Source organism: Phycodurus eques, chromosome 21 (assembly GCF_024500275.1).
Source record: "Phycodurus eques isolate BA_2022a chromosome 21, UOR_Pequ_1.1, whole genome shotgun sequence".
Taxonomy (NCBI): Eukaryota; Metazoa; Chordata; class Actinopteri; order Syngnathiformes; family Syngnathidae; genus Phycodurus; species Phycodurus eques.
The window spans coordinates 4,412,827-4,440,292 of record NC_084545.1 but is presented as its reverse complement, the minus strand read 5'-3'; the positions used below and the strand labels follow the sequence as shown (position 1 = coordinate 4,440,292).

The following is a 27,466-nucleotide window of genomic DNA, read 5'->3' as shown; positions in this document are numbered from 1 at the left end:
TAAAAGAAAATATGGTGCGAAAGATGTCGCAAATGTGACTGAATATGTTCGCCATATGCGTTTTCTTTCAGCGCAGTTTGTCATTTCCACTACTTTTCTCATCATCTTTCACTTGTAGCGTTGCGTTATGAAAAGAAATGTGGTGTCAAAAAATGCAACGGAGCCTACACGTGCTATTTTATTAGCCTCCTCCGCCCCATAAACGTAATTGATGGCTAAGTTTGGTGCTGGAGTGCGGACAGACGGACAGCTGGTGAGACGGCCCCTGCGTCTTGGAGGGAGCAGCCACCGTGATGTAGTGCCGCTTGGATCCCCACCTCGACCCCCCAACCTCGCCGCCTCGCTCCCTCCGTGGCCGTCAGAGCTGCACGGAGGCGTGGAGGCGACCACACAAAAGAAATATTTGTCCAATCTGTCCAAGCAAACTCCCCCAACCCCTCAATCGAGGACCTCGACTTTCCCATCGTGCTCGATCCGCGTTCTGTGTAATTGAAAAAGAGGGGTGATGCTTGGAATGGGAGCTGGCTGGCTGGAGGTGACTCGGGGGATACCCACGGAGTGTAATGGATTATAAACATCGATAACAGTAAAACTGAACCCCGTAAAAATGTGACGTTAAAATATATTTTCCCTTTCGGTCAAATATGTCAAGTGATGAGAGCACTAGAGAAGATGAATTTAGTGGAACTCTGAAGCTGTACAGCTAGGCATTGTACACATATACAGATTTTTTTTAAATATGAGAAATACACATGGCAACGAAACAAAATCATGAAAGGTATTCTTATTTCTCTTGTAGTGTGTGATGTCGTCGGGATGAACAACACATCACGACACACATAACGAGGCCTTTGCGGAAATGCCCAAATTCGGGCTGATTGTGAGTATTTATGTTCCCTCCTTTAAATATTGAACAGGTTTCACATTTACGATTGTCAGTCGCGACTGTTTTCCAAGGGAAGGAGAAGTTACTCTTAGCCCCACAATAGGGTAAAGGATTTTTAATCTTTTAATCTTTCATCTTTTAAGACAAGATATCCAATAATGGGGCCTTTGCTAAATTTTATCGCGGAAAAAGCTCAAAATCTGGCCCGATTATCGGTGTAGAAGTTACATTTTACACTTGATGGGTGGACAGGCACTCCAGAGACCCAACTTTTTTTTGTTTTTTTTGTTTTTAAATCAATTTTGACTTGACTAAATTGATTTGACTTAATATTTTCTTCAAGGGATTTTCTTTTCGAAATACAAACAATACATTTCAACATCCAGGAAGGGATTGTAGTAGGCCTAAAAGGTTCCTCTGTGTATTTGATTTGGCTGTTTTCGTTTTGTTTCCCTCTCTGACAGCTTTCCTTCCAGAGGTCGGAAGTTCCCTTTTTGAATGCGTCCCTGCTAAAAGAGGTTTTGAGAGGATGTTGCAATGTGTGTGCGCGTGTTTGTGTGTGTGTAACGTGAAAAAGGGTTGCCAGGGCGGCGAAAAGCGACTTGTTTGCTCACGTCCCGACCTGCAGAATGGACGGGGACACAGATGGTTTTTTTCTTCTTTTTCTTCTGACCTCAACCCCGCTGCGTGTTTGGGGAGACATGGAAACCTCGGCGGGAACGAACAGGCATCCAATTGAACGCAGGAAGATGTCTGAATAGAGTGAGACGAGCAGTGAAAGTCGGGGGGCAGGGAGGTTTATTGAGATGAGGTCAGTATAATGCGAGTCGTCTTAAAAAACGCTTTTGGGGGGGGTACCGGCGAACCCGATCACCCGCTAATCACGAGCACGCCTGTGTGGTAGGTTAACACAGCAGTAGCGCTGTGTCCAATACAAATCAGCAGAGTCCAGGCCTTGACCTCTCGAGGCTCAGCGCAGCCATAAAACTTCAAAGCCCCCCCAACTTAAGAAATCATCTGGCTTCGTTTCCCCTCCATATTTGCTTCTCTCTACGTTTTCTTGTGGGAACCAAGTGCATCCCTGATATTATCCGAGGAACATCCAGCGCTCCGCTCGAAGTATACTACGCCCTGGCCTATACTGAACCTGTACCGTGGAACCTCCAAAGAGGAACGCAATCTTTTTCAAAATAAATTGTCCTCAGATTGGAAGAACTTCAGCAATACAGGGAGCAACATTATCAACTGTCAAACAAGGACAAGCAGACGTCAACCACTCTTAAAACATTACGCAATAAAATACTCTTAAGTTTAAAGGGTGCATATAATGTTAAATTGACTTTTTAATTGCTTGTATACAAATAGTTGGGTGCCTGACCACCCATCATGTCTGCAATTACTCAACCAATCACAGTGAACCCTCGCTATCCACGGGGTTTATGTCGAGCCCCGACAGGAACAGCAAAACAGCAAAAAAGTAATGGACGCCCACCCAAAACTTTTTTGTAATTGCCCATAATAATAGTTTAAACCCTAAATATACTCCAAACTAAGATGATTTCGAAATCATTTTACAGTATTACCTGTAAAAATAAATGGCTTACAGATGATTTGATTGACAAAGAAATGCACCGCGTGCGAGGATGCTGGCGTGTATGTCGGCGGTAAAGTAAAAGGTTTGTATGTTGCATTAGAAGTACAATTGAACCCAAAAGCCAGCTGAGTAAGTGCATCTGAGTAAATTTAGCTCGTTATTACCTACCTTTGATAATTACTACTCTCACCAGTGGTATTTTCTAGGGGTGCCTGAAAGTCTAAATGTGCCTGCAGTTGAGTTGTTGCGCCAGGTGACGGAGCTTCATGTATCACAAGACTGAGTTTAAAAGGGGGCGGGGTCCAGGATCCCACAGCGCAGTTGCGACTTGTTGACAGGTGTAGCACCCCGGAAGGTGAAAGTTCACTGGCGGTTGCCACGGTGATACAAGTCTGAAAGGGTTTCTCGAAGGCGTCCGACAGTGTACTGTACTCACTTCATTAGGAGTGGTCATCTTGTGTTTGGAAGTCTTTGAGGCGAACGTTTCAAATGCTCAGGATCTTCCCGTGCAAACATGTCTCCAGTTGGCGCTATTTAGCTATCACGCTTGACAGCGCAGGTGACAGAGGCCCCCGTAGAACACGACTATGTTTCAAAACGGGGGCCCGTCAGCGTCAGGTTAAAGCAACATTGGGAATAGGAGCGAGCCAAGAACATTAGAGAGGAGAGCGCTGTGAGGGTCCTGGGCTGGTGGGTCTCCGGTTACATGTTGTCACCCGCCTCTCAACCTGTTTGTCTGTTTTAGCCAAGGAGCTGGGAAAAAAAAAAAAAGGCTGATGGCGACACGGATTCAATGGAGTCCATTCAGCAGGGATCCCGCTGCTTACTTTGGCTTCTTAGAAGGAACCTAATCAAAAGTGAGGCCATTTCAAGTCAACCAATCATGAACCGTTTTGCTGGAAGACGCGCCAGAACGTATTTTGGCCCCTGTGAGAACCGAGGAAAATAAAATTAATCAGTTCAACTTTACCGGCAGCGTTTGAACTAAACATTTGAACGCTTTCGTACAACTGTAAAAAGATGAAACATTCCCATTTTCTTGTATCTATTGTATATGTTTGCCATATTGGACTGAGCAGCCTGGACCGAATGAAGGTGACCACTTTAAGTAATATTTTAACATCCTAAAAAGAAGATGAGACACTCTCTTCGTCTTCTGTAGGCGACTAATTATTGAGCAGCCTTGACAGAATAACAAGTCGGGTGGCAGGTAATGTTTTGTGTGACGGTTTACAACGTCCTTATTTGTCAAACAAGTGGAATAATAATTTTGTTAGTGTCGAGCGGAATCCCTGCATCTCCAAAATCACTACAGTGGTGCCATGAGATATGAGTGACTCGACTTGATTTTCTTAGATTTTTCAAGATACGATAAGCTAATGAATCGGCACGCAAACATACCTTACTGACTGACCAGTTCTTTCTGCACCAAAGCCTTACAGAAATCAATTTTTAACAAAACAAGCTTACACTAAATGTATGTAGTTGAACTATTATCACTCGTTACTGTGTAAAAGAAATATACAGACTTTCAATCTTGAGGCAACATAATGCCACGCGACTCCCGCATTGTGAGGGAGGAGGCAGTTTTTACGACACGTCTCAGACAGTTAAAGCATTCAAGAGCGTTAAAAGATTTGTTCTCAAGCTGTTTTCAGCACTTTAAATTGGTTAGTAACAGACAACATGGGGACAAACCAATAGTATCGATTTGTTAAAAATTTGAAATTGAGTTGACATAGTTTTCCCGATTTATTTATTTAGTTTTATCCAATCCAGCTACACGAGGACCAGAAAGTGACTTTCCTCGCAACAGAGGAGAGAGGACCAACCACATGGCAACACGCCATCTGTTGCTACGCGTTATGGGAGCTGTGGAGTCAGAGGTACTTGCGTTATGCGGCATACTAACTGGCCGGTAGCAGTCCACGTCAATCCCTCAGTGCGTCAGCGCAAACAGATGGACTTCGCGGCCTGATTGAGAACCCTCAGGAGACCCGCAGAGGAATGATCACATTCAACGGGAGAATGTTAGACAGTGTAGTTTGCCGCCCTGTCCTCCTCTCTTCCTCCTCCTCCTCCTTCTTCTTGTCTTCCTCCTCCAGCTGGCCAGCAGATGGGAGGACCTGCTGGCCAAGACGGGGAGAAAGGGAATGAGGAAGAAGTGGGCTGAAAGTAAATGATAGTGAGTGATAAGCACACTTGTGGCTGATGTGAACTTAGATAGCCCCGTGTGTGTATATATATGTGTGTGTTTAAGACAGCTGTGTGTCTGTGTGTGTGTGTGTGTGTTTTGTTTACAAGTCCTCACAAAGTGCCAGGAAGCCAGACTGTGCGGGGGAAGATGATGACGATGTCGGAGGATGGGCATTTGAAGGGGAGTCAAGCATTGCGTTTGCTTGTGTGTGTGTGTCCAAATGATCTCCCTGTCTTGCTTTTTATTTACCTTTGTGGGGGCCCTCCACACAGGAAGCCAGCGGGTGTGCGGAGATCAACAGGGACTTGTCCTGCTGAGATTGATATAAACACCAGGTACTCACGTCGTCAGTGGAGGGCGTTTTTCTGTGCGTTTGTGTGTAAATGTTTTTTTTTTCCCCAAGTTGTACACACAGGTGGTAACAACAGGACAGGAAGTTGAGTCGTCGTTTAATTGCTTAGTCTTTTTGCCGATTGCTTTTGCAATACTTTTACTATAGATGGTATTATTAGTGAACTAAATTGATTTTACTGATTATTTCAAGTTCTTTTGTCAGGACGATTGTTTTTAGCAGTTTCAGTGATGTGCACTGCTTATACTAACAACATGGCTGCGAACTGAGAGGAGATAGTTTACAGCAGCAAAGTCAGTGTTTCCTTAGTAGTGATTTGGTCGCTGTACTTAGCAAGATTTTCGAAAAAGTGATTAGCGAGTTGAATGCCTGTGCAGTAATAAATGGGGGCAAAATTAGATTTGAATGATGTCATTGTTATTGTCTTTTCTATAAGCGAAGGGGAGAAAGTAGAAGAACCTGACATTTGATTTCAAGGCCGTAATGCCTAGCCATAATTGAATGCCCCCAAAACTTACTTTCAATGGGCGATGGTATGTTTTTGACAAGACATTGCAGCTAAATATTGAAATAAAAATCACTTAATAAAAAGTGCTGAGAGGATGAAAAAGTGCAGACGTTGCTGGAGTTAGTCTATTGTCACCAGCTCATTCTGCAGGTTGTTGTCAGGGCAACAATGCCGCCATAAATCCATTTCACGGAGATGATGAGTTAACACGCAGTCCACGGACTTCCTGTCTTTTACTGTTAAAGCACCGGCCACTATTGCCTCTGTATTGCATTCACGACCAGCGATGATCATACCAAATCTGAAAATACTTGAATTTTCAACCAAACCCCAAAACAAAAACTTGATTCCAATTAAATAGGGGATTAAATGTGTTTGTTTGTGGAAAAATTCTTCAATCCATTACGCTGCTTAATGGATTGTTCTGCAATGTTTAATAGTGGTGACCTCACTTGCTTGCTTCATTTATTCCGGCATATTTTGTCCCGCTTGTTTGCTTTGACCATCCGGCGATCGACCTCCTCCCACAGGTGTCCATTTTCTTTCATTGCAGCCCGCTACGCCTTTACGGCGCCGTAAATGGCAATGACTTGTCATCTGGCTTCCTCTCCTCCGCCTCCCTGCTTTGTTCTCGGTTGTACCTTCCTTATAGCCCCGTGTCTATAAAATGCAAATTTTGCCTTTCAATTGTCTCTGGCCGGGAAAGTGGAGCGAGCTGACTGTGAGAGAAAATGGTTGCTTGACGTTCTCAGGGCTTTATTGTTCTTCCTCGGGCACGGTGGATTCTGAAAAAATAAATAAAATGATATAAAAGAAAAATGGCATCGGCCAGCACTACTGACTCGAGAGGTCCAAATGGCAACTCACACTTTTACAACACATAGAAGGTTGTGGGTGAAATCTGTTACAAGTATTAGAAATGTGGTTGTAAATCTAGGTCAATACTTCCAATAATGTTTAGGCCCACAGAGAAGGCCTTGCTGTACCTGACCGCTCACCGCTGGTAAAGTCACGTACTGTTGTCTCCATTTTTATTGTGGTCTGCACTCAAGGAAATATTTGGTGTTGGAAAATGAGCTCCACTATTTAATACGCGTCATTTAAAGGCTTGAATAGCTTGTTGATTGGCCCAGGTGCGTTTGAGTGCTTTCAAATTCTCTGTAACGACGAATGCTTCCCGTCGGGCCGATTGACTCACTAATGTGCGGCACCCCGTGTACCTTCGGCTAAATGCGTTGTTTGTTTTTTGATAGCCCGCAATGTATTCCAGTGGGGTTTATGTCCGCCTGAGTGGCGCGTCAGAATGCGCTAAAAAAAAACTTTCATCCTTTGGGGATTGCCCATAAAGCTCGGTACCGCCAACAGTCGTAATCCCCCTTGTCTCTTGGGGCGACAATGTGACTGCAAAACTGCGGCGCGTTCACGGGTCGCTTTTTCCTTTGGTGTCCAGTCTTTTACACGTCAAGCACACTCCAGGTCATGTGTCATACTGTCATCGCTTTTGTGTGTTAAACCCCGCCAGACTGTTTAATTAGACAAAACTAGCACAAGACTGTAGTGGTGTGTAAAATACCTCGTTGTAAAACCTCTGTTAGCATCCTTGTTAAAACCGTTAAGCCATTGAGCATTAGGAAGATGTAACGCAACAAGCATTGTTTGTAAAATATTCCCAAAATGTTGACAGCAGATAGCAGGTGTTCTGGTGAATTTGGCATCTTTATTAGTCTGTTAGCTTTTGGTGAGCTTTGTGTCGCTCTTTACATGCTTTAGTTATACTTGTGAAGTTTGTCAAAGTCACTCCAGCTCACCTGTGGCCCAAATGAAGACATGCGGTCTAGAAAATGGATGGATGGATGTCATTTTGTTCTTTGTTGATGCAAAATTAGCTAATTACTTTTATTTACTGTACCTTAGACAAGGCTGTCATTTCCTTGTGTGGGAATTATATTTTCTGTAACGTGTAAAATGAACCGTAATCAAAATGGGTTTGTCACTGACAGCTTAATGATACTTTGGCATCTGGAAACATTTTTGGTCTACTCAGATTTGAGTTGAAAACCTTACATTCCATTGTGAACATGTGTAGAGAGTTGCTAGGTAGGGTGTGCACATGCATGTTTATTTTGACAACGTGGGGTTAAGCAGTCATGTCAAAGTCTTTTTCTTTAAGAAGCATGTGCGCTGATGTGTTACCAGTCTTTCACAATGTCTGTCGCTCAGAATCTGATGTTGATTATCAGGTTAAGGGTGATAAAACACTCAGGCTTTCCCTTGATGAACTTTGTCGACAAATACTGCAAGAGCCCAAACGCTAGCATAACTCATCAGCACATATTGTTTTTTTTACAGCTTCGAGGTTTGCTGCATTCCTCTCCTGGGTGCAGATTTCTCCCCATTAGCCACATGTTCAACAAAGTTAAAAGACACTCTTGACTTGAATTGTTGTTTCCAGAACATCTGAGGGGGGAAATGCTGGGTTTCCGCTCACAAATTTGTTAGTCTCAGTGGCCAAGTGTTTCGCAGGCTCTGCGGGACTTGCGAGATGTTGTCTGGCTATTGTGTTGCGTGTGATAAAACAATGCTTTGAATGTGTTAATGGCTTTGTACTTTGACTGGATCTCATTTACCAGAAACTGATTGGAAATGACTTGTTAAGAAATACTTTTCCAGCCCTTGTGTATGTTTTCTTTGACTCCTCCGTACTTTCTTTGTCTCCTTCAAGTCAGTGGCAGTCCTAAATTGATCCTGAAGTCAATGACCTGTCTGGCCTTTCTCCCTAGCCATACCAGGAAGGTCCCTTGTTTGCGCTTGTCTGGCTTTTCACAACCAGTTTGGGGCGCGCCCTTAATTTACGAGTCATTTCCTTAAGAAAACATGCGGTCTGGACAAGCCCTCATCTAAGGATGCCTATTTGGTGGCATTTGATTACAGAGGAAAGCTGATGACAAAGGCAACTTGTTAGGACTGATCAATTTAGTCTGTACACCGCAGTTTAGTTGATGGGGAGTCACTAAATTCAAAGCCCAACTGAGGCTGATTATTGCTGTTGGTTCGCCATAAATCATTGGCCTAGTTGTTTTGAATCCTCTACCTAACTATTACACAAATGGCTGTCAGTTGTTGTTACAGGTCGTCATGACGCACAGTCAGATTTTTATGCGTTGATAGTTGCTGCAATGTTTCGCCATTTGGTCCATATCTATTGTAGTCAGTGGTGCATTCCATTGTTGCACCACCGGCATCTCATTGGGAAACCTTGAAAAAGTGCAAAACCTACCAACTTTTCCTGGTCTAACATTCACTTCAACCTTGGGCTCCAAAGTGGACACAGAAACAGCCTGTAAAGAAGAAAATGTCCTCATCTAAGGATACCCATTTCTAAGCATCTGCTTACAGAGAAAGGTGGATGAAAAAGGCAACTTGACTGTTTAATCTAGTGAGTCTTCACACAGCAGTTTAATAGACAGGGATCCACAAAGTGGCACTAAATACACAGCTCTACTGAGACTGATTATTGCCGTTGTTTGGCTGTAAATCATTGGTCAAGTTATGCATCCTCTGCCTGATTATTAGAGGAAACGCTGTCACGAGGTGTTACAGTTCATCATGATAGATGCACAAAGTCAGGTACAGTATTTATGGCCATGGATTTGATTCATTTATGGTAGACACTGGAAGTTGATCCAGTCCTCTGGGAACCATCGATCTTTATGTTTCACCATTTAGTTCAAAAATCTATTACAGTTATCGTCCACGTCCATCCTTGCAACATCAGCCTCTTATTGGGAAACCTTGGAAAAATGTGAGACCTCCAACTTCGCCTGTGTTACACTTTTACCTCAACAAGCCATGTCAACTGGTGGGTTCAATTTCCATTCTGGCTCATATTTATTGGGCAGTTGGGTTCGGTTATGTGTAATGCCACAGGGTCTAAATAAATACAGGAACAGCCTGTAATTCTGCACTAGAATATTCTGAATTCAGTCAGGTTTTATTGGACGGCAAAAGCCAAATATTTGTTGTGATTCATCGCAACAAAAAAGCCTTCACCAGGTGTTGTTGGTGGATTGCAGCCATTTGTTCATCTTGTGTTAAGTCAGGGTCATTGTAAAGGGGTATCGTTCATATCTATATGGGCTCAGATTGTAATTGTGGCCCTCACTTTATACTTTTTACATCATCACATCTGGTTCTTTTCAGGGATCTTTGGTGGAAACAAACAGAACCAAGTACCTGTGAGGAGCTGGTCCCTCTATTTTTGTTTACGGTTGTGAACTGTTGGAAAAATATCATCCCTTACATTTTCTTACCCTGATGCCGGGCTGGATGAATCCAGATGTCTTCTGCACCACTTTTTATAGAAGGGCCTTGCTGTCATAAAACCCGAGGGGAAAACGATCTTTTCAGGTGATAGCACAATTGCCAGTTTACATCACACTCCTAAGGATGACTCCCATCGCACCCCTCTTTTGTTCTTCTTCTTCTGCGGTCTTTTAATAAGCCTGCCATAACAGCTGTTTGTCAGTGATGATGGTCTATTAGTTTACCACCCGTCTCACACTAGCAATACGCCCCCTGCCCACCAGACGTTTGTGGCTTTGTAATCTCGCCTTTCAATTTTACAGTTCTTGTATTTTTACAGCGGTTAGTGTACAGCAATTAATAAAGACAGTCCCCATTTCAAAGGCTTTGCAAACAAAGTGGCGTAAAAAGACAACAGCGTGTGTTCGATTTATAAAGCGGCATGAAAGACGGCCACGAAGGCCTTTAGGGCATTTCTGTCTCAAAATTCTCTGAACGCTTCTGTAGGGTCGATGGTCTTTGCTTCACTTATGAACAAAATGAATGAATGAAATTGAAATATTTAGAGATTAGCTGTGTATATTTACCAGCACAGTGGTGCGATACCTGAACTTTTCAGCGGAACAATTGGTTCATTGGGTTTATCTGCACCTCCCATTACAGATGTTTCATTGAATGCCCCTTGACAGCGTCTGAAGCCTTGTCGAAACCCACTGACCACTATTTATATGCACTCCACAATTCTCTGCTTCTCATTAAGCTTTGTTACTGTAAATTCATTTCAGAAAGTGCCAAGGTTATCCCAGTACAAGAGACTATTCCATGACAAAACAAATCGGTTCTCCCTCAGGGGTTACAGATAAAGACGAGTCATACCGCTGCAGTACATATTCCAGCTGTTATGCTAATGTCTAAATAAGGTATAAATGTACAAAACTTGTTCAATGGCAGCACAACATAGACATTTATCAGTGGAAATAGTTTACATTTTCTCATAAATTTCCTGTTATACACGATTAATGACTGACAACCAGACATTAATTCGCCTGGAGGAATCCGTGTCAAAAAGGAAAGAGGCCAGTTTTGTTTTTCCGAACAATACTGGCTTTCTCGTTCCCTTGTGCCCTCCCCCCTGGCTTTCTCTCACTTCCGAACTTAGATATTTCTGTCTTAGAGGGCAAGAGGGCGATAGATCTACTTTTTTGACATTTCGCCCTTCAGCTAAGGCCCTTAGGCCCCCTTCTTTTCAGCTGTGAGCAGAACAAGGTTGTTTCTTGTCCTAGAAGTTTGGTGCCATATATCAACAGACCCGGTAGACTGGGAATCAGACTTTTTTTTTTTTTTTTTTAGGTCTGACAAATAGAGATGTTGAGTGTGAACTACCGGTGGCTTTTGTCAAATGAGTCTGGAGAATACCAATTAGATGTTGGTGAAGATCCAAATCAGTGCACTGTCTAGCATCACTTTCCAATACAAGGATAAGTCAAGACCTGGTCTAGGAAAGAGTCCTGACAGACGATTTATGGTCATATCTTGTCTCGAGATTCTGGTTTGAGTGCTGCTTTAAATTCAACTCTGAAGGCATCTACAGTATACCCTCCAAAGATTTTGGATTTGTGAAAGTACCGAAGGGTTTTACAAATGATCCATTAAATTTCAACGCCACACACTGCTTTTTACTCCGGGATGTCAGATTAAAAGTTGCTTAACGATGTGCTGGGAACATTATCTCCCCCTGGAATGATGTGGCGATAGAGAGTTTGAATAATGAGCCGAAGGAGACGTGACAAGCAGATGTTATTCCGATCTCGTGCTTTATGCTGAGCTCGCCTGGGCTCTCTGGAACTGTGAGGTCTGCGCTACTCGCAACGCGGAGTTGTCGTTTAGCAAAAGCCTGGAGACGCATCCAAAACGGTCGCCGGTGTGTTGTCTGTTCAAGGTGTCTTGTGTATGGGTATGGGGATGCTTAAAGACTGTTATATCAGAGGTGTCGCAGACACTGCTTTCTGTATAGCAAATATGCTAACTCTCCCAATTTTACTGGAATGCCCAGCAGGCAGAAACACCCAGAGAGACACAGTGAATTAAAGGCTTATTTTGGAATTGGAAGGATGTATCAGACATCAGTAATGTCAGGAGCCGTGCTCATTTCTGCCTCCTGGGCATTCCAGGAAATAGGGAGCATTGGCATTTTCTGATGTATTTCAAGCAAGTGCTTATTGGTATTGCTTTTAACGCAGAAATAAGGGTGATTTCAGTGAACTGTGATTGACCCTGATTCTGCGTCCGAATGCAGAACAATTTCCAGGTTAACTTTGCCCCCCACTCCTCCATTCAGAATCAGAATCATCTTTATTTCTGTGTCGGTTCTACTTTTCGAGGGCATTGACACGTTTAAAAAAGCTGAAAAATGCAGACCACGCTAGCGACTCACTCTTACCTGTGACACGAGACAGACCAGCACTAGCTTGTTCAGACAAAATTATCCCCTGTACAAATTGCCCCTTTTAAAGATGGTTACATTTTATTTATTTTTTTTAAAAGTGCAAGTAGCTATTTTACTGGCAGATAAGCGGTACAGAAAATGGATGGATGGAGAGTCTTGCTTGTCTGTTGACAGCTGTCTTGCCCCACAAGGAACTGATTGCTTTTTGGTCACACATCTACTTAACTGGTTTGTTTTTCTTGTGTTACACTGGAATTCAGGTTGAGACTTCATTCTGTTTTTTTTTTTTTTTTTTAAAGAAATAAGCTGTGTCTTGAGCAGACACTAGTGCTCCTGGCGTTCTTGGTTCAGGTTGCATTTCCCCATATGCTTCCTTAATCTTCGGGTCCTGTTCATGGCAGCTCCAGCAGAGCCAGGTAACACAAGCTAACCTCATAACCCTGCCATCAAATGCCTTTAATGCCCTCATTTCTTCTGAAATTCAAGTGCGATGGAGAGCTCTTCTAAGTGAAAATGACAATCTCCAAAGGACTGCTGATGTGATCTGAAAAACGTCTGGCTGGGTACAGCCTGGGAGATTTCACACAATCCTGGTCAGATTACCTCAGTACCTCAATGCACAGTCACTCTAAGATTGAAGTCACTTGAGATGATAATGTTGCGGGAGCTGTGCAACTCTTCATATTTGGACAGCACCGCACCAGAAGGTCGTTTGTCAAAGCTGTGGCAAGAAACCACTACTTACGCTACAGAGTTTGATTCCCAGCCAGATAAGGACGGGCTCCACGAGATTGGGTGAGCCTCCCCTCCTTGCGAGCACAGGTCTAGAGCGTGATAAAATACCTCCTATCTCCTCCTCCTTGATGTATAATGTCTAATCTTGTCCATGCTCTTATATCCTTGACGCGTATTGTGTGTGTTTTTGCAGCCTGGCTACAGCTGGAACGCTTTTCCAGGCCAAACCGAGGGGTGTAAATGAGCATCTGACCCATAATTTCGCATTCCAACTTTAAATGTTTTGAATTAGCCTCTGCAATTGAGGACCTTTTGAACATGTCTCTGCAACTTTGATGTCTTCTAGTGCTTGAATGCTGGACTACACTCGCTGATATGTATTTGTTGGCCTTTCATTTATTTATTTATTTATTTATTTTACTTTCATTCCTGCATGTGTCTGCAATTTATCAGGCTAAAATGGCCTGGATCCTTTTCCTCTATGCTATCCATCTGGACTTTAAAAAAAAAAAAAATTATAACACCTTAAGATGAAGTCTTTCAGCAGTGCACAAATTTCCCCATGCTGAACAGTCTTGCTTCCTTGAACACTCCAACTCCATTTTGAAAGACTTGTTGAGCAACTTTTTGGCGAACTCCACTCAAGCCGTTTTGCGCTGTCAAATAGCCCCAAAATGTAATAATATAATAATAATATCTTCAACATGAAGGTAGATGAGAGCTTGCAGACATTTTTGCTTGTCAACATGTGTTTTCTTTTCCCCCCGCTGACCACAAAGGGATTCCACTGATGTTAATGAATCCAATTTTCATATAAAGACAGCCTTTTTAGCATCAGTAGCATTTTGGACTCTGAAAAGCCGGCTTTGAAGTAGCCTCTGGTTATTTTTTCTGCTTGACAGATCAGAGCGACTTTGCGGGAATCAAAAGAGGAAGTGCCTCGCTGCCCCAGGTAAACGCTAACTCTCAACTAAGCCGGGACCTTTTGAAAGCTAATACGGCTACTACTGAGTTAGGGGCCATCTGGACAATTTGCCCTCTTGAAAGAGACTGTGGGCTTCACTTATGTCTTGTGGGACTTGGGCAGACACAGTGAGAATTAAGCCTGTTTCAACTCACTTTGGAATCGGGACTAATTGCAAGTCCCGTTGGATGTTGTAAAATAACTCCCAGAGTTATAACTGGATTTTTATAACTGGACCGTCTATCTCGGTCGGTCTTCATTGTTTGAACATTTCAGTTGTCTTTGACTTTTAGTTGCAAGCGAGTTACTCGCATAATTGATTTGGGGAGAAGGAATTTGTTTTGAGATTGTTCGACCCAAGAGCCACACAGATTGAGCGCCGCTAGTAAAGTTGTTGACCAAGGCTATCCGGGCATGTCTGCCCGATCCCCGCTCCTTTAGGAGGAATGCAGGGTGCTGAAATTCTCATTTTTTTGTGTCTTAAGCATCCTCCACTGCACCTGGGGAGTTCTTTTTACCCCAAGAGAACAGTAGGTATTGAGGGATGAGACATGGCCAATTTAGTTGCCAGATGAGTGAGATGGATTTTTTTTTTTATTTTATTTTTTTTTCAAACCAAGGAAAATTCTTCTATTCCCACTTCAACCAAGACAAAAGAGGGCAAGGAGGACAGCATTTCAAAGCGCTCACATTTCATTTTTCCCACTTACCCCCTGAAGGTTTGACAACAAATACTGTGGCTTTGTACAAAATGACAGAAAACTGTTAGTCCAAAACTGATACTTAGCAAGCCTTTTCCTCATTGGAAAGGATATTGGGTGAGGGAGAGGGATTGCTAGATAGGAGGACTTGCAATGAATCAATGCTATGTTTTTGCTTAACCCCTCCACTAAGATAAGAGAAATCAAATTTGACGTACATAAAAGAAACATTTTCTCTTGAAATAGTATTGTGTATCCTTGTGTGGCCCACGTGTTAGAACTTACAAGACAATTTTTATCTTTTAGGAGCAGGATCTGCAACCAGTTTAGTATGGAACCTCAAATAGAATAACGCAATTTACTGAACTATTTGCAACAAAAGAGATGAAATACAAATAAAGGATATTGTTCCAAAACGATTCTTTTGTTCTCCGTAGATTAGCTACAGATGATTGTCAAAAAATTTATCAACTTGTCAACAACAGACCCATAACATTGAACCAGAACTGGGTGGTTTCATAAGTTTTATTATAATTTTGAGGTATACATTTTTATAACTATTTACACAGTACTCATATGCAAATACAACAAAAAACCAAGCAAGTAAATGTTGACTTAACCAATTCATAGAGCTGTGTGTATAGATTGCCGCAGTTAACATTGTTCATATTTTTGAGTATTTTCAAACAAGTGGTTAAGATTGAGCGTGATCCTTATGGGGTTTGGTACTGGAAAGAAAGCGAATTACTTTTCAAAATGGTGGTGGACGATACTGTACAAATGTGGACTTTTGAGGACAATAATTTGCACTGCAACTCACAATGTTGTTATTTGCGATTAAAGCAGTCATCGCCTTTTATTGTTTATTAGGAAATGGCTAAAACAACGTCTAGCCAACTGTAAAACAAACACTGCCCAAACTAGAAACACTTTGTTTAAGCACGACTTGTGGAAATGACCGATATCCCCTTAAAATTTAGTTCTTAAAACCAAATTGCCAACTTCCTCTTCTCTTCGGGTATGGGTTCTTGAGAATTTTTTGTTTGTCTGTCCGGTCAATATCTCTAGCAAATTTCATTTTGGGGGGGGGGTGAGGTTTTCTTTTTCCACGGAGCGCTACCATCCCAGTTCTGGAGGATTGTGTCCAAGATGTGTGCACAAAATTTGCTGATTAAATGTTTTCATACCACGTACCAGTACCACGTCTCTCAATGTCAATATCCTGCAACAACTTGATCGGACCACAATTCTTAACTATTACAACAGAATCTGTCCTTTATCAGCACGCCATCTTTACCTCGGGGCTGGGTGCGCAGTGGTGATAGATTGGAGTATCTTTGCTATAACAAGTACTTCGTGTTTGCCTTTAAGCTTTGGTTCACACAGAACCAAGAGCTGATATCTGATAACCTTCTCCTATCCAATAGACGGCCAGAGCAAACTTGCCAGTAATGATCGGTATGTGTCTGGGAGACCGAAGCTGAGAGCTCCTGCTGGACATAAAAATACCACTCCTGTGTTATTCTCAAACTGTTCTCTTCTACCACCTGATGACAAAAAACACTATACGAGTTATATCTTCATTTTTGGCTGCAGCACATATCTGAAGCTAATCAGCTGCTGACACAGAGAGGATGTAGCGCTGTAATATGTAAATATGTTTTGCATTGAGTCTGAACATGTTTGCGCCCCGAGGGAGTAAGATCCAGTTTTGCCTCACACGCCGGGATCCTCAGCTCTGTGTGGGAGTAGCGTGTTTTTTCATCATGGCATCCTTCACAATTAATAAATAACTCCCCATGATGCATTTTGTATAATAATCATCATTCACTGCTTTGTAATGTGTTCGGTAGTTTCATCGCCAGGTGACGTCTTATAACTGCTGTCCAAATGAAGAGAACTGATCAACTTGACCGCCACTTAAGGAGATTGCGGCATACCTGACTGCCTTTTCCTCCGCTCTACTTTCTACTGAAGAGGGTTTAGTGAGTGCACGTGACCAAAGTGTCATACCCGTATAATCCTTGACCTTTCTGACTTCTCAAAGCCTGGTCAAAGGTCCTCTGACCTTCCCCTTGACTCTTGACGACACAGTACAGTCAGGGTCAGGCTATCGGAGAGGAACAGCGTGACATTTTAGAATACAGCCGTTTCCTATGAGGTTTTTCACGAAACGTGAATTATTATTGCAAAGCCACTTCACCGCTGATGGATTATCACTGATTCCGTTCCTTATTTGTAGTTTGAATAGGGACGAAACTGTTTACGGTAACGGCTAATACTTGACTAAAGTGCTTGTTTATGTTCTTGTATATTTGTCTACTAAAATAGAATTAAGTAGAAAAATATTTTTTATTGTGTGAAATATTTTGATTAGATTTTTGAAGCCTCTAATTAAAACAATTTTCAGTCATCTTAATCATTTTAATTACATTTTGTGAGGTCATTCGTTGTTGCTTTTACAATTTGTAAACACTGTACGTTCCAATATTTTCAGAGCATGTGACAGATTTTTTTTTTTTTTTCCCCTTTTTAACAATATCGCAAAGATATCAGAAAACCCACACAGACAGAGACTGGGGAGTTAAGATTCAAACCTAGGACCTCTTGACTGTGAGGCAGTCCGCTACAAAACCGTGCTGATGATCATGGGTTAAGGATTAGGGTTAGGTAGTTTGACCACAATCCTTTCCGGGAAGGTGGTCGACCTCATTCTGCAGAATCCTGATTTCCTACCCGGAAGGCCCTGGAGATATATTTTGTATTCCCCAAGCAACCTCATCTAAGCCGCCGCCCACATTATTTATGATCTTTCTATATTCAGTCAGCGCACGGTTTTGAGTCCAGCTTTAGCTCAAGTAGCGAATAAGTAATGTGTGGCGAGGGCTCCATAAAGCTTTCGGCGTTTTCTCTCCCAGTGTGTCTGCCACCGAGCTGAAAAGATGTTATTCAATCTTTGTCAGGAAATCAAATTCCCAAGTTCCGCGTACAGTTCACCGTCAGGACTGTTGACTTCATTATGAGCAAGTCCACTCCTTCCCTCTCATTTATCACTTCCCTCACAAAACATTTGAGGCTTTTAGTAAGTTTTAAGGTCGGTGATATTTGCTTTGATTTATGGGAACAATTTCTTCCGGAAATAGAGCTGGACGTGTGATGTGATGACGCGACCGCACACTCCAACCTTTTATCCAGCTTGGAAGCCATGAAAGTTCCTCGGTCATTCCAGTACGGATGTTCCTGGGATCCTTTGGCCATCTGGATCCGCACAAGAACAGGATATGAAGCATCAGGAACTAAGAAGGCTTCTTTTTCGGATATGAAAGCTCCGAAATGAAACTCGAGATCCTCCATCCCGCCCCACTTTTCACCTGGCCAACACAAACTGGGTTTGATGTTTTGTTTAATATATTTTTCTCCCCAGTTGCCCCTTTTTGGTTACTGCCTTCCTTCCTTTCTGTAAACATCATAGCTGTGCACTTTATCAATATGAGTCGAGCCATTCAATTTTATGTGACAGCGTGTTGGCTTAGCCGGATAGCATTCACTTGACATTCTGTGCAGTATGTGAAAATGGATCCATTTACCATACATCTGTATAAATACATTGACTCTTTAGGAGTTTAACTTTCCACCCCGTCAAAAGTGTCTGAGGGAAAGAAATGTAAAACATGCCTGTTTTTTGACGCTGCGGGAAATTTACGATCGTGCTCATCTACGGAATCAGGCGTTGGCCTGACAACGTGATTTAATGTCTTCATCGTGAGCGGCCTGCCGGCAGGATACTTGCCCTTGACTGCACGACGTATTTACTTGTAAATATTGCGGCATCTCGTTGTGCCTCTGTGAAATTAGCAACGTCGATATGCTGTACAAGTGCTACCTTGGAAGTTGGAACACCCATTTGGAGTTTGACCACAATTTTTATGAAAAATACTCCCAAAGTTACATTTCTTGGGTTTGAACGCCCATCAAACGTGACGTCGTCATAGGATGTTAGCCGTTAGCGAGCTTCAAAAGATCTCATTTTAGCCTGTAACTCATACAGTGTTGTGTTATTAGGGTTTGCCTTTTCCTTTTGGCTTTTTGTGTGTGTTTTTATGTAAAAACGATAGTTTATTTGTGTTGTTTAACCGGGAGTGAATATGTAGACTGCTATCTTAGCTTCTCACGCTAGTTTGCTAGTCGAGTAGCTAAGTGCTATATGGTGGTCATTTATGTAAATAAAGTAGCGCCCAAAACATTTCAACTTTAAAAAAAAAATGTATCTATGTTTTCACGTTTGGTTGGTTGATTTTACAGTATACTGGGAGTCCTCAGTTTAAGATGGATTTTCATTCCTACAGCAGCGACGTAACCTGAATTTGTACGTAAGTCACTAACCTACACTAAAGCAGTCATAAACTCATAATTACAGTACATATTTTTCCGAAAAACACTTATAGGCTATAAATAAAAAACAATGAAATGGAATAGAGGCGTTAAATGATCGAGCCTTCATACGCAGTCAAGGTCATTGGGTATGATCTGTCAATCATTTGTTTTGTGCTCGCGGACACACTCATCACGGGCACACGCCTTGCCAAAAATGAAACTTCGAACTGATACCATTTTTGTGTTACTCCGTTTCAAATAAAGTGCTTTTCTGGGGTAACAAGGTATCATCAGGTCAGAGCAAGATACAATTGTCCACGCCAACTTCTTCGGTTGGGAATCAATATTCATTTGTCCGTCCATTTTCTACAGCTTATCTTCAAGGCTTAATTGAACTTTTTCTGCTTTAATTCAATAACTACGATTACAGTTTATTATATTGTCTCTGATGGCTTTGTTCCTGTTTTTTAAATCTCCTTGTCATCAGAATCTCCTTGTGTGATAATTTACTGGAAAGTATTTTGCGCCACACATGACCCCCCCACCCCCCCCCCGTTTTTTTTTTTTTTTTTTTCGTTTTTTGTTTCCACCTTCATCATTGCATCTGAGCTCTTGCCCCGCGAGGGATGATAAGCCCTTACTCACAGGATATTCTGAATTCCTTGACAGATTGTTTTTGCCAGCGTCCCCTCTGTCCTCTGCAGTTTATTTGTTCAAACAAGGCCGTTTTGAAGAGAGAGAGGAAAATATGATGGCAGTATTTTTCTTCACTTTTTTTGTCTGGTTGTTGCTACACAGCCACTTACAGAACCACACAGAGTAGACAAAAAAGCCTCGCCACCATGCATATTCATGCCCATGTACACACAAACTCCCTCACGCTGTGAAAGCAAGCTTGGCTCTTGCAAAAAGCGTGCTGTCCTGGACTGGAGTTGTTGATTGCCAGCCAAGCAGGACGCTAACAAAGTGATACGCGGGAGGCCCAAGGTTCCCCCCCCCTATGGCAGCTGAACAGTACACACACACACACAAACACACAAAGGCCTTTTCATATCTCCCTTTCTTTGCCCGTCCTTTTGTCTTTTCACTTTCTCTGACTTGGCTGCCGTCGGACAGTTGATTCCATTCCTGCGTAAGAAAAGGAAATGATGTGCTTAATTGGATTATTGGGGGTTTTCTTCAAATGAGTGCTCACCCACCCACACAGCCACGCAACTCTGAATTTTCATCTGAAGCCTCTTAACAGCGTTTACCCGCCTTTGCCTTTTGTACAGCACCCATAATAAATAAGCTAGTGCACCATGTTATAAGATGAGTTTGAAATGATGCTAAACGGTTTTGGGATCATTGTTTGAGGTATATCTATCATTTAAACTATTAATATCTGAACTTTTTTAGGGGGGGCGTCCATTAGTCACGGTTTTTCGTTATTATATTATTATGTGCCCCTGCGAATATTAGGTGTTTACTATACATAGGAACTGAACTCATTTGTAAATCATCTTCCGTTTTAGAAAAGTTGCCAATTGTATTTTTTTTCTCAAATATGCCATTGTCCGATAAACGATCGGCATCACATCTCTGTTACTGTTCTGAGGCTGTCTACGAATGTGGAAAATTGTGGCTTTGTTCTGCAAATCTGTGTCTATGCCCTTATACAGAACAGCGACAGGGCAAAAAAGGCGGAAAAATGCCAGGTTTTAAAGGCAAATTAAAAGAAACTTCGGTTTACGACAAAGTTCTCTTCCTATGGCGGCGACAAATTCTGAATTCGTACACAAGTCAGAACACGCTGATTTGTAACATAAATTGAAGAACGTCAATTATGGTGGTAAATGGGCTTGTATTCCTACACTATGTTGGCACGCTACCTGACCAGTATGTGGCAGCTAACGAGTCGGCGGTTAGCTAGCAAGCAGCGGGACCCTCACATAGCAGCCTGCATTGTCACCCATTACAGTGAAACAGGACAAACGGAACATTGTCCTTTCAGAAAAGGTGTGGAAAAAATCCAAATGGAAAAGGCTGAAATTACGTCTACTAAGACTGGCTGACAGGTCACGCCGTATGACAATGGCAGTTCAAAACCCCAAAATGTTACTTTTGGTCACCCTTCTTTTGCTGCTGTACGTTGACAGAGAACCCCCTGTACAGTCTATTCATAGTCATTGTCGTAAATGTAATCCTATCTTAAAAGATGGAAATATCTTGCATACTTGTGGTCATGGCCTACAGTTTCTTACACTGAGACATCGTAAAACAATGAAGCCGATATGTGGTTTTGGAGCAGGTGTAGCAACTTGGCTCAGGTTAAATGACCGCAAAGGTATCCTAAACTCTAGCTGGCATCGCAGGAATTTGCACCTGTTCCAAAGACCTGTTTTTTTTTTGTTTTTTTTTGTCGTTCTTCCCTGAGACTTTAATCAAAACCTCTCGTATAGTATCTACTTTTTTTACTCTCAGAAAATGAATGGTGTTTCTACATTTTCATTGGATGCCACTGACACACGCCAAAGGATGTTTGTCTGTGTGAGTGCTCTGTGGCCTTCGTCCTTGCGGTAAGTCTGGCGCGTTGGCAGGCGTCGCCGCTTGTCAGTGGCTTCTCTGGTCGACTGAGCGTGTCCAATCTGTGGCGGAGGCAGGTCGTCGGTTGTAATCAATCCAAGTGTCCGGTCAGGAGAGGATGTATTCATTCCAGCATACATTTATTTATTCAAGTCGGTTGTAGTGATCAAAAAGACGTGGCGAGCAAAATCAGCGTAAAAGATGTTGCCAGTTGAATATTGGCCGAGGTCTTTGTGGTGCGACCTTTTGGCTCAGCCAACGCAACCATCTACTTTGCCTTCACGCTCTTTAATAGCTCATCTGTTTCTTTGCCTTTGCAGGAATGTTCTTCGATCTGGCGTTTTAAAAGGTGGCCAAAATCCTAAAATGCTATTCCATGTTAGCGCTCATTTGGCTTGGCTGCTTCGTCTTCTTTGCTGATTGCACTTAGTTTGGAAATCACGGTGGTTGTGTGGCCATCAGGACTGTTTATTAACCAGCGCTTTTTTGCTGTGATGGATAATCCTGCTACTAAATCAACGTGTAGCAATCTGATCTTTTCCTTGTCTTTGCCTCATTGAGCTGCCAATAGAAAAATATAAAGCCTCTGAGGAGGTAAATGACTGGCTTCTGTACCTGACTGACGCAAATCCTTATTCCACTCCGCAACGGGCTGCTGGCGGTGCGCTTTGTGGGATTATTTTGAACATTGATGTGTACTTGAGCCCTTCCTTCCCAGGAGAAGCTTGTCACCTTCTCACCCAAACGGGAATAAGCCGAGTCAGACTTCCAGAAACCCGGAATTCTGTGAAGGTGGATGGAAGAGAGGCAGCAGCTGGAGGTTACAACAACAATTACCGCTTTTTCATCTGAGTAGAGAATTGAATATGGAAACAAACACTTGTGGCATAGATTGTTTGGCTACCCGGGAGACTGACCGGAGTCTTTGCTGCTATTTAAATTATTTTCTCAATGCATTGTTTGCTAGTGTTGATTGGTGTCCTGATATCTCATGTTGTTGTTTATCTTCCCCATCTTTCCACTCTCACTTACGGCTCGCGCTTCTCTTATCCGATGAGCACATGAAAGGCAGTAGCTTGTTTTGTAAATTCTACAAAAGTGGCTCAATTGCAGTCCAAGCGCTCCCTCAATGCGTTCCTGGACGACACCTCCCACCATCCTGATCCCCATATGTGACTTACAGTTGTCTTTCATCTTCTTGCCGGACTCGGTGAGAGTGATGTGTTTCTCACTGGCCTATGTACCACACCTCATTGGTTTACAGCATCGGTTCCCATCCATTTTAGCGTGAACCCCAAGGCGGTCCTGTATCATTTGTCAACCTGTGAATGAGCAGATCAGGGACAAGGATGGGTTTCTCATGTTATCAGTTCTCAGCTTCTCTCCTTGCCGGTTAAAAGGGCCTAATCCTGTTTTAAAGATCACGCTCTCTGGGTGGTCTGTCACAAGTGCAGAAGTGTACGAATTTTGACATTGTAGTGAACCCCCCTTTATCCCGGGGGATGGCGTTCCAGACCCTCTCTTGATAAGTGAAAATCTTTTATATAGAGCAACTATAAGAAAACACATTTTAAAACACTTTATTTTTTTATTTTTATTTTTTTATTATAAACTATTCTTACTCGCTCGCACAGCTGTCTCAGCTTTTTTGGAACGTGTTGCAGCCATAAAATTCCAAGTTAATGATTATTTGCTAAACACAATCAAATGTATCAGTTTGCACATTAAATATCTTTTCTTTGTGGTGTACTCAATTAAATATAGGTTGAACATGATTTGCAAATCATTGTATTCTGTATTTATTTGTTTAACGCAACGTCCCAACTTCATTGGAATTGGGGTTGTATAACGCATACAGAGCACCACCACACTAAGAGAGCAAGCCACAGTACTCACACCCATGCATGCAGATGGCACTGAGAATGTGAGGATATGACCCCTCAGACATTTTAGTGGCCCTGATGCCCCCGACTGTCCCTACAAAGGTAGCTAAACATCTGTGGTAAAGCAGAGAAGTAATCTTCGTTAGTTGGAATTCACATTGGCGCGCGCTATGTCTAATACTATGACTAACAAATGTCAGAATTTCCAATTCCGAATTAATCAGAAACCCTCCCCCGAAGCGCTGATACTCTCAACTTTGGGGTTACAAGGTTCCAACTTTTAGCACATCGTAATGTGGTACAACTCTCACTCCCGAGCCACGGTCCTCAAGAGGACCTGTTAGCGCTTTGTTTTACTAAACATAAAACAAAGTTGGATATTAAAGCAACCACATAACCTTGCATTAGGAAATTCTGCTAGCTGAATGCTAATACACAATCCATAGACGGCGTGCTTACGAATAGCACTGATGTTGCTGTGTTGTAACCCAATAAGCAATGGATATTTGAACACAAATGGTATCAATACTTGTAGACGTATATATTACAATATTCACATGCTTTTTCTTTGTCCTTTGCAAAAAATGACTAATATTACTGCAGCTTACTGAGTTAATTGTGAAACTCTTCCTCATTTGTGTCTCTATTTCTGTACTGGACTGCATCCTGGTGGCCAAAGCACTCACACCAGAATGAGCACACCGGCTGGAACGGATGAATGGTTTTTCCATTCATTTCAATGGGGGAAGCTGATTGGCAATAGGATTGTTTTGAGTGACAAGCGTGGTCACGGAACAAATTAAACTCGTAAGTCAAGGCACTGTACTGTACAAAACCCATAAAAAAACAAAAGCTGCGATATAGCAGGGCGCGAACGATTATCTGTGATGTAGCCGGTGAACACTGCAGTCCTCTCTCTGGATGCGGATGTTGAGAAAATCAAGCAAATGTGAGCTCTGTTTTCGACAACTGTGTCTTAAGTATTTCTGGCAGCTTGTCTCTACTGATGGTTGTTGTTATTTGGGGAAGATCTGGATGTACATTTTGGGTCCAGTAACATCCAGTTAGATTCTACGCTCCTCCTGAATGAGAAAAGTGTTTGCACCTGTTGATCATTCCCCCAGCCAAAGAGAGCTTGTTCTTATTGATGCCTCGTCCTCTTGTTTGTCCTGCTCTAGGAAATCTAAAAGAAGGTTGCAGGGTTTTTTTTTTCTGAACTTTTGCTGAACCCATCACATTTCGGGACAGAGCAGCTTATCTTTTTTTGTATTAAATTTGGCAGATGTACACACTCGTTGGAGAGAGTGCGGAGGCCAAAGGATAAAACCATTACATGCAAGACAAACAGACTATAGTTCCGTTAAGGATTCTGCTATTCTCATTTAGGGAAAACTGGACTTGTGAATAAAACACAGGGTGTAAGTCCTTGGCTTTGATTATGTATGATTTTTTTAATGTAAAAGCAGTTTAATGAACACTTAAAAGTGTCATTTGCAGGGTTGTTTTATTTAAATCATGATTAAAGGCAAAACTAATTAAGAGCTTATTTAAATGTGTTTTCAAGTAAAAGTAACACTAATAAATCCATGCGTGGGCCAGGCATTGCCGGGTAATCATGTTTGAAATTAGAATAATAGTATATTAACACCTTTCTGTGGATTTTTTGTAATACAAAGCATTCTGCGATTTTAGTTTAGTCGTGTGATTTAAAAAAAAAAAAAAAAAAAAAATCTCAATAAAACAAAAACCACTGCATTTGATAATACTGGCTGTAAATGTAAAAGCCTTCCATTACTCTTTTCAAAACTCTTGCAGTTCAGTAAGATTACTGGGATGTCTGGTATGAATAGCTCTCTTAAGGTCATGCCATAGTATCGCAATCAGGGTCACGTCAGGACTTTATACCTGTATATGAACTTGTACAAAGCTGGAATAGTCTTGATATTAATCAGTCCACGGTTAGACAAATTTGTCTATAAATGGAGAAAGTTCAGCGCTGTTGCTTCTCTTCCAATGAGTGTAGAATGCTCAATGAGGTAAAAAAGAACCCTAGAATGTCAGCTGAAGATTAAAGAAATCATTGGCACATGCCAACATCTCTGTTGCCAAATCTACTACGTGTAAAACAGTAAAAAAAAATGGGGTTCAAGGGAGAACACCAAGGTGTTGCTGTCTTAAAAAAAAGAAGAAAAAAACTGCTGCGTTTGAAGTTTGCTAAAGAGCAGTTGGACGTTCCAAAGCATTACTGCCAAAATATTCTGTGCACAGTTAAAACCAAAGTTGAATTATTTGGGAGGACCACACAATGCCTTGTGCGGAGGAAAAACGGCACAGCACACCAACAACAAAACCTTATCCCAACTGTGAAGCACAGTGGATGGAGCGTCATGGTGTCTAGTGTTGGCAAGCTCACATAAACACAGTGACAGGGAATGTCAATACAAACTGCGACAAACACGTGTCACTTTCTTAACAGACCTGTAAATCCTATCACCATTACCTGCCGATTAATCTCAGCTCCCTGTTAATGACCTCATTATAGGCTAGCGTATTCGCTTTTTTGTCTGTTAGCCGCTCTACAGTGGAAGTGTGCGCCTTGTTGATGTTGATTGTAGTGACTAGACACCAATTTTTTAAGTGTAAAGTGCTGTGATGTTTGATTCCGTGTTCACCGAATACCCGAATTGCTTTCGGGATCCAAAAGGTATCTACCCAAGTCTGACAAGCGGCGACTCGTTCAAGTCCCCGCTCAGCCCCCCCCAAAAAATCAGGAAACTGAATGAAAAACAGTATAACGCTATACTGTATCTCCACAGTTCATACTACATTGTTCTCAATCTGTGCACATTTTCAGCAATTATCTTCAAACATGTCTAATGTATTTAGAAACATCACTGAATGTATTTTATTTTAAAATCAACCCCATTTTGGGTTGCCTTTATAGGTACTGTTTTGACACATGGTGCAATAATATGCAAGGCACAGCGGGACATATTTTCCTTGTTTTCACTCCGTCTTATTTCCTTGACGCCGGTGGCCCCGCTCTGCCTACTGTATTCATGTCTCCCGTCTGTCTTGCCTTTCCTGTCTTTTACACTTGTTCCATTCATGATTAACTGTGCGTGTCCACTCCTGGTCTCCCGCTGTATCCCACTTTGTGCCTATACGTCAGCTGTGTTTGGCTGGCACAAAGTCGACATGACACCGATGAAGCCCACGACATTGTCAGGGGTTCTGCGTACCAACACGACTTGTTTACGTTGAGTAAAACCCATCTTTTAAACCTCTTTTACTCAGCGATCCCGCAAAACAGCCACATCAGAGCCGCAATAGCAGATCTGGAATTCCTCATCGTGTAACCAGCAACCACAGGTGGTACATGCTGTCCCACAACAGTAGCATCATATGTTAAACTTCACACCTCAGTCTCGCCTTTCTGCTCTTCTAATTCACCCTCATCCATCTGGACTGTGATGCTACCTCAGAAGCCAGGAAATTTGTGGGTTGACTTCAAACCTCAATGATGTATTGGTGCCCACAGCAACATAGAGAAAAATGAAAACGGCCAGTTATTGCTTTCAACAAAGCAGAGCGGGATAAGTGAGTGTTACATGTTAAACTTCACACAAGGTGTTGAACCGATTAATCGACAAGTCGACTTTACTACTCCACATCGACGTTTAAAACTTGAAGTCGACTAATCGCTGATCACGTGATTTTGGGACATTGTCTTCTAATTGACAAATTTACAGAGGGCTCTCGAGTCTCGACTCACCTGTCCACTGCCGTTGCCGGACTATTACTTTCTGTGGAGCAGCGAAACGTCCGGTCAACAGGGCAACACAGCTACAAGGGTCAGAGAGTTTGAAATTAAACTGTTTGTGAAGGAGAATAGCAGTTAGCTTCGCTAGCTTCGACTATTCTGATTGCCGCTAGTCTTCAAATATTCATACCAGCAG

At 42.2% G+C, this 27,466-nt stretch overlaps 1 protein-coding gene across 4 annotated transcripts in view; it reads left to right on the top strand.

Moving 5' to 3' along the window:
• Positions 1-4,296: 4,296 nt before the first annotated feature.
• sulf1 (sulfatase 1) overlaps positions 4,297-27,466 on the top strand; it is a 67,565-nt gene continuing 44,395 nt past the window's right edge. For 3 of the 4 annotated variants that reach the window (XM_061666889.1, XM_061666888.1, XM_061666890.1), the window contains exons 1-2: positions 4,297-4,665; positions 4,785-5,012. The gene's annotated coding sequence lies outside the window, so the exon portion shown is untranslated. The remainder of the gene's footprint in view (positions 4,666-4,784; positions 5,013-27,466) is intronic. The other variant, XM_061666892.1, reaches the window with a different exon arrangement.